This window comes from Microplitis demolitor, chromosome 6, assembly GCF_026212275.2.
Source record: "Microplitis demolitor isolate Queensland-Clemson2020A chromosome 6, iyMicDemo2.1a, whole genome shotgun sequence".
Lineage (NCBI taxonomy): Eukaryota > Metazoa > Arthropoda > Insecta > Hymenoptera > Braconidae > Microplitis > Microplitis demolitor.
In genome coordinates this window covers 2,356,296-2,362,538 of record NC_068550.1, presented here as the reverse complement: position 1 = coordinate 2,362,538, position 6,243 = coordinate 2,356,296, and positions in this window count along the sequence as shown.

The following is a 6,243-nucleotide window of genomic DNA, read 5'->3' as shown; positions in this document are numbered from 1 at the left end:
GGTTATCAACCGGTTAACTCCGACACGCCATTACGTGCCTCGCTTGGAGTTCGCAAGCTCCCCTTTGAATTTCCCTCTTCATCCCTCGTTTCTTTAGTTACTGTACGAGGACTAACTTGAATAGGATTCTCGGTTCAAGTCTTTGTTTGATAAAAAAATAATCATTGATAATATTTTTGAACCGCAAAAAAACATGTAATTATTTTTCATGTCATTGCTTGTCTATTGTATTAATTAAACTTAAACAGGCGGAGTAAATATAAATAAACTTATTTGCAAATTGAATGTCGCGTCTGTTTATTTAGAATTAGACATTCTCGTAATTACTTGTAATAAATGGTGTTTAGTGATGTTATGTTGGTTAATATTGACGATAATTTCGCTGAGAGCACTAGCTGAGACTAAATACACAGACGGAACGTCAGCAAACGAGTTATTTTTACTTGTACGCACATCTGTCTTTATTACGTCTATTTAAATTTAATTAGTGTGATGACGGACATGTAAACACAGATTAATCTCATCAATTATCGTAAAATAATTAGATTATACGTCGTTACTGATTCATTTTAAATTGCCACGAGTAAATATTAAGACAATAAAATAAATTCCGTCGTTTTAAGTTGCAGGAGCGCGACAATTTTAAAAAATTTTAAAAATACACTTACAGGTATTTTTTGGCCATTTTACTCTGTGTAAAAATATTTGTCTCATACCGGAAAAAAAATTACATTGCGGATGGAAATTAATAAGAATTTTTGAAATTTTCAGTATAAAAAACTAAATATTGTTGATATTATTATTAATAGATAAATATAAGTTACCGTAAGATAACGATTATTATCTAAACCAATCATCTAAATGATATGTAATGTCGTATATATTCCAAGGGATTTCTATGGCTGTTACTGATAAGACAGTCGACAGGCTGTTGACGTTATTACGAAACTCATGGAGTAGAATTAGTTTGAATTTAAATGAAGCCCACGGGAATCAAACCTAGGGTGAGTACTCAGTATCTAACAGATATATATATATATATATATAATATACAGTATCCAGCATACAACATGTATAGATTATTTAAGTAGAGAGAACCAGAGAGCTTTTGGTATATCATTACTTCGTGACTTAATGCATGATATGTATACTTATTTGTATTATAGTTCGACTACTGGCAAATGCTAGAGAAGTTACTTTTCTGCTATATATTAGTGATATATTGTAATACTCTGCTCTGTAGATTTGCTCTACATTTGGAACGTATGCCGCGCTCTCTCTCTATTTCTCTCTATGTATGTACGGATCCATATATGTATATACATATATATATAACCGGTGATGTAAACTACTGGTTAGTGGAAAAGCCCTAAAACCGGAGCAGCTCTTACCTAAATAACCACTCAGTCACTCTGGACCATTTCCCCTCTGGCCTCTTGTGGATTTCCGTACACCGTTACGTAAAAGCACCTTCTGGATTAACGACTACATTCTCCAATTGATTTGTAAAATATTGCCCACTTTCAATTATTTTAATTATTTGGTAAACATTTATTTTTAATCAATGACTGCAGTTATTTATTACAGAAAATTCATCTGTAGTTATTGCAAACTAAACGCGAAGCGCTGTACTCTCATACAATTTTAGAAATTGGATTTTCTCACCTTAGACTATCTCCTGAACAGGTAGAAAAAAAGTACGAGTATTGGGAGACCTAGAGGATCAAAAATTGTCACGAAATATAGATACCATAATTTATAGACCCTAGAAAAAAATTTGAGGTTTAAAATTAAAAATGGCGGGAATATTTAAAATTTTTTAAATTTCTGTATGTATATGTGAAGACTTAGAATATTGGAGGCTTGTAATTGAGCATTCAAGTAAAAATGATCCGATTAAAGTGTCATGGGAAAGTCAGTGACAATGCACACGAGGGATGATTGCGCTTTATTCGTCTATTGTCCTCGTTTGTTATGGATTTGTAAACGCTCCCACACTAATAATAATTGAATTTACTCACTTACATAATTCAATTTATTTTAATATTTATTCAAGGCCGCAATCTCCACATAAAAAAATAATACATATATTTTTTTCAGGCCTTGGATTACATAAAAAAAAATTTTTCTTTTTTTATTCTCAGTAACTATTAAATCATAAAAAATACTTGAATAGATTTTAATTTCCCGCCATTGTGACCCGGCTCAAATTTAAATAATTTTTTTTGAAACGAGTTCGTAATTATTTTAATTTATAATATATTTTGTAAAATAACTGTGATAAAAAAAAGCTTTATCAGTCATCAGTCACGCTCGAGAAAAAACGTAAATGTATTTCTTATTATATCGTAAAAAAGTGTTTTCTGGATCATCAATAAAAGAGTAATTTAGCAGTCGTATCAAGGACTTAAGGATTTTTCAAGATAAAGCAACTCAACAATGGGGCAAACGAGTGGTTGGTATTCGGCAAGTGTCGAACCTCACCTCTTTCTCAATCACTCGATCGTAGTCAAAGGGTCTCTCAACTTGGTTCCTAACTGTACAACCTCTATATAGAACGCAAGTCCCGCGATAACAATACCCCCGGGGATTTATAAATCCGCGCTTTGTTGCCAACTTAAAAGAGCTCTTACCTTTTTTACTATGCACATTTCTCACACGTTCAACATTGAGCTTGATTAATGGCGCTTACGTAACAATTCCAGCTCTGTAACAAATAAAACGAAACTAAAGCTACTAGTTATTTTTAATAAAAATAAATTTATAAATGCATAGAAAAAAATAAATAAATAAAAATATTAAGTTTAAATCTATTTCTCACGATCTTACCTCACAGATTTAGATTTTAAATCTCTTTTTGTCCAAAGGATAATAAGAGAATCGTAAAATGTGCTCAACAGAACCAATGAGACCACAGCAGGCGTGAAATCCTAATAAATGAGCATCGGTTTTCAAATGTCTCTAGTCCGTATATATATATAGATATACATATATATGTTACGGTGTAAATAGGGTTGTATGCTGTGTATATCAGAGCGGTACAAGAGTTGGGGTAAGTTCTGTGTACGTGTGTCAGAGTCGTGATACAATACGATCCATAATCCACCCCTATATGGTTTATACATTATAGTCATTCTTATCTACTGGATGCATCTGAACGCATTTTATTCGAAAAACGCATTTAACATTTTACCGACGAGCCACCGAGGCATTAAGGGTGTGTGGATATCCTGAGATAGCAGACACGCGGCACATCACCATCACCGTGCATATATTTATCCTTATTACACATACATTATTTACTTTTTTTTAACCATTCCTAATATTTTTCATATTTACGTCCTGTCTTTTATCCTACGATACTAATTTATCTTATGCTACGGGCTTTGATAAATCATATTGACGTATTCCGTTATGCTAATTTCAATATTTTAGTTCATAAGTCTTTAGAAAAAAATTTGGACATATTTTTTTTAATAATATTTTAATAAATTATCTATTTAATTTATAAATTACTTTACATATTTATATCGATGTCAATTTAGATTAAAAAAAATTAGAGATAAAATTAGGTTGAAAAAAAAAAAACCCAGAGGTGGACTCGAACCGCGAACCTTGAGAAGTGGAAATAATTTTAAAACTGCTGTATCTTATAGAAAAATAATCGTAGGAGAATAAAAAAAAATTAATATCGAAGCTTGAAGCCTCTTGTTTCCTCTTTTGAATTTGAAATTTAAATTTGGTGCAAAAAAATTGTAAGCATAAAAAAACTGATGTTAAATTTTTGTCAAGATTTATTTGTAATAAAAATTTTATGGAGATAAAAAAATTTCAGTTGAAATAAAATTTCATTCGTTTTTGCTTTATAACAAGTAAATAAAAAAACCTTGTGATTGAAAAAAATAAATAATAGAATCAAACAAAAATACATAAAATAAGATCTGTAGTTTATGCTTGATTCGTTTCCTTTTCGATTCAGCTAATAACAATCTTCCCGGAAAAAAATTGCTGGTGCGTTTCACCAGGCCCGTTGGATTCTCCTGGACGCTTCCGTTTCCGGAGTAAATCGTCAATCGTAAACTATTATATCACGAGTAAAGAAGAGAGCGAGAAACAACGAATTGTATGAAAAAGATATTTATAAAAAAAAAAAAAAATAATACGAAAATGAATGAACGAGAAAAAGAGAACAAGAGACTAAATACAGCGTGAACATCAAGTAGTGAAAGAGCGGAAGGGAGTTTCCATTCCCCTGGCTGGCACGAGACTACCATTTCATGCAAAAAAAGGCCGAGTGAGAAAAAAAATGAGAATCAAATAATTCCCGGTGGTATCGTCTCGCGGGGGGATGATACTTATACCAGATACTGCATTATGTTGGACTTTCTCTCTCCCTTTTACTCCTTCTTTCGCACTTATTCACTTAGTCTATGTATATCTGTGTAGTTTGTAAATGTACGATGCGCGTAAATGCGGTCGCGTGCGTCAGCTACGCCCGAGGATGTAATTGCCGTGTCTCGTGAATGCGTTCGTTCTGCCGGATGTGATTCGCATTAAGCACACCCGTCCGTCAATCTATGATGCTCCGAGACCTCTCCCTACTATACCACACACGCACACACACACATACTTTATATTCTCTCCTACACTTTCCGTCTCTCTTCTCTTAATATTTGTAATAAAAAACATTATCATCCAACCGTTAAATATTATTCATTATTTATCTCTCAATCATAACTTTTATTGTTTCATATTCAATCATTCAAATCTCTAGAATATTTCAAATTTAGTCGTTGCTCTGTTCGCAAGTATGTAATCACAGAACCGTCCAAAATATTTGATAAATTGACTCAACTTCTATTGCCGTCTCTTTAAAATACTTTAGAGTAGAACCCTATGAAAAAGTATTCTCTAATGTCTCTCCATTTAATTGTAATTAACAAATTAATGAACAATTAACCGTTGACTAATTTGTTGTCTTTGTCTGACACTTGAATTAAAAGCGCCACCGTACGTTGGACAAAATAATTTCAAAAATTTTTGGTAGTTGGCGGTCGGCAAAATAGAAAATTTTTAATTATTAAACATGTATGGGAAATTTTTTTCAAAGTTGATAGAAATATTTCGGACTGAAATTTCTAATTGATTTGAAGAATGAAAAATTTTTTAATTTTTTAATTGAATTACTAGGGAGAAAATTAAATTAATATATTTTAGATTAACAATGAGACAGACAAAATGACAAAACGAGACGGGAATCCTTGACAGTAGGATATTACTCATCATCAGCCAAGGGAACCATAGCTACACACTAGGCCAGGATAACTAAATTGCTGGAACTAACGCCCGACCAACGAGACGAATCTCTCTTACGGTTAAAACGGAAATGTATGCCGTCGTGTGCCAAAATGTCATTCTCTCACTTACTGAAATAGATTCAAAGTGTAAAAAGAAATTAAATAAAACTAGACTGAAAATAAAAAACAAAAAATATTTAAAATTTAATTAAAAATTTTTTTTTTCTATTTATAGAAAATATTTTTATTCAGCTAAAAATAAAAAACTGAGAAAATCGTTTTAATTTTAAATTTCTGTCAAAACTATTAAATTTACGTTAAAAACTAATCAGGTCTTTTTTGTCAAGCATTAAATTTTCTACAAAATTGCCCTCAACCTTTTTTTCTATATTTCCACTAGTTCAGCCAGAATTTTAATTTAAACTTTTGCTAAAGATAAATTTTTCAACTTCTCATAAATAGTTTACTTTGATTTCAAATTCCATGTAAAATATTTAATTTACGTCAAAATCACTTGAGATCTTTTTTATAAAGAATTTAATTTCCTTAAAAATTGATCTCTTTAATTTTTTTCGTATCTTCAATAGTTCAGCCGGAATTTAAATTAAGCCGCCATATGAACTAAAAAAATAAATTTCTTCTACAAACATTAAACATTTTTTTTTTGTCATCAAACTTTAATTAAAATTAAAAATTTTAATTTTGGAAATTCTCTTACGAAGACACGATAAAAAAAATAATAATAATTGCACTGACATTGAGATAATTGAAATTATCATGAGCTCATGTACACATAAAATACCGTTGGATAGGTGAATATGACCTGTCACTCATGCTTTAGTCTCTTGCTGACTCGATGCAATTATAGAGCCCTAATTACACCCCCGATATCACCCCATTACCCTTTCCGAGCCTCACTCACTCACTCACTCACTGCTATCCTCTC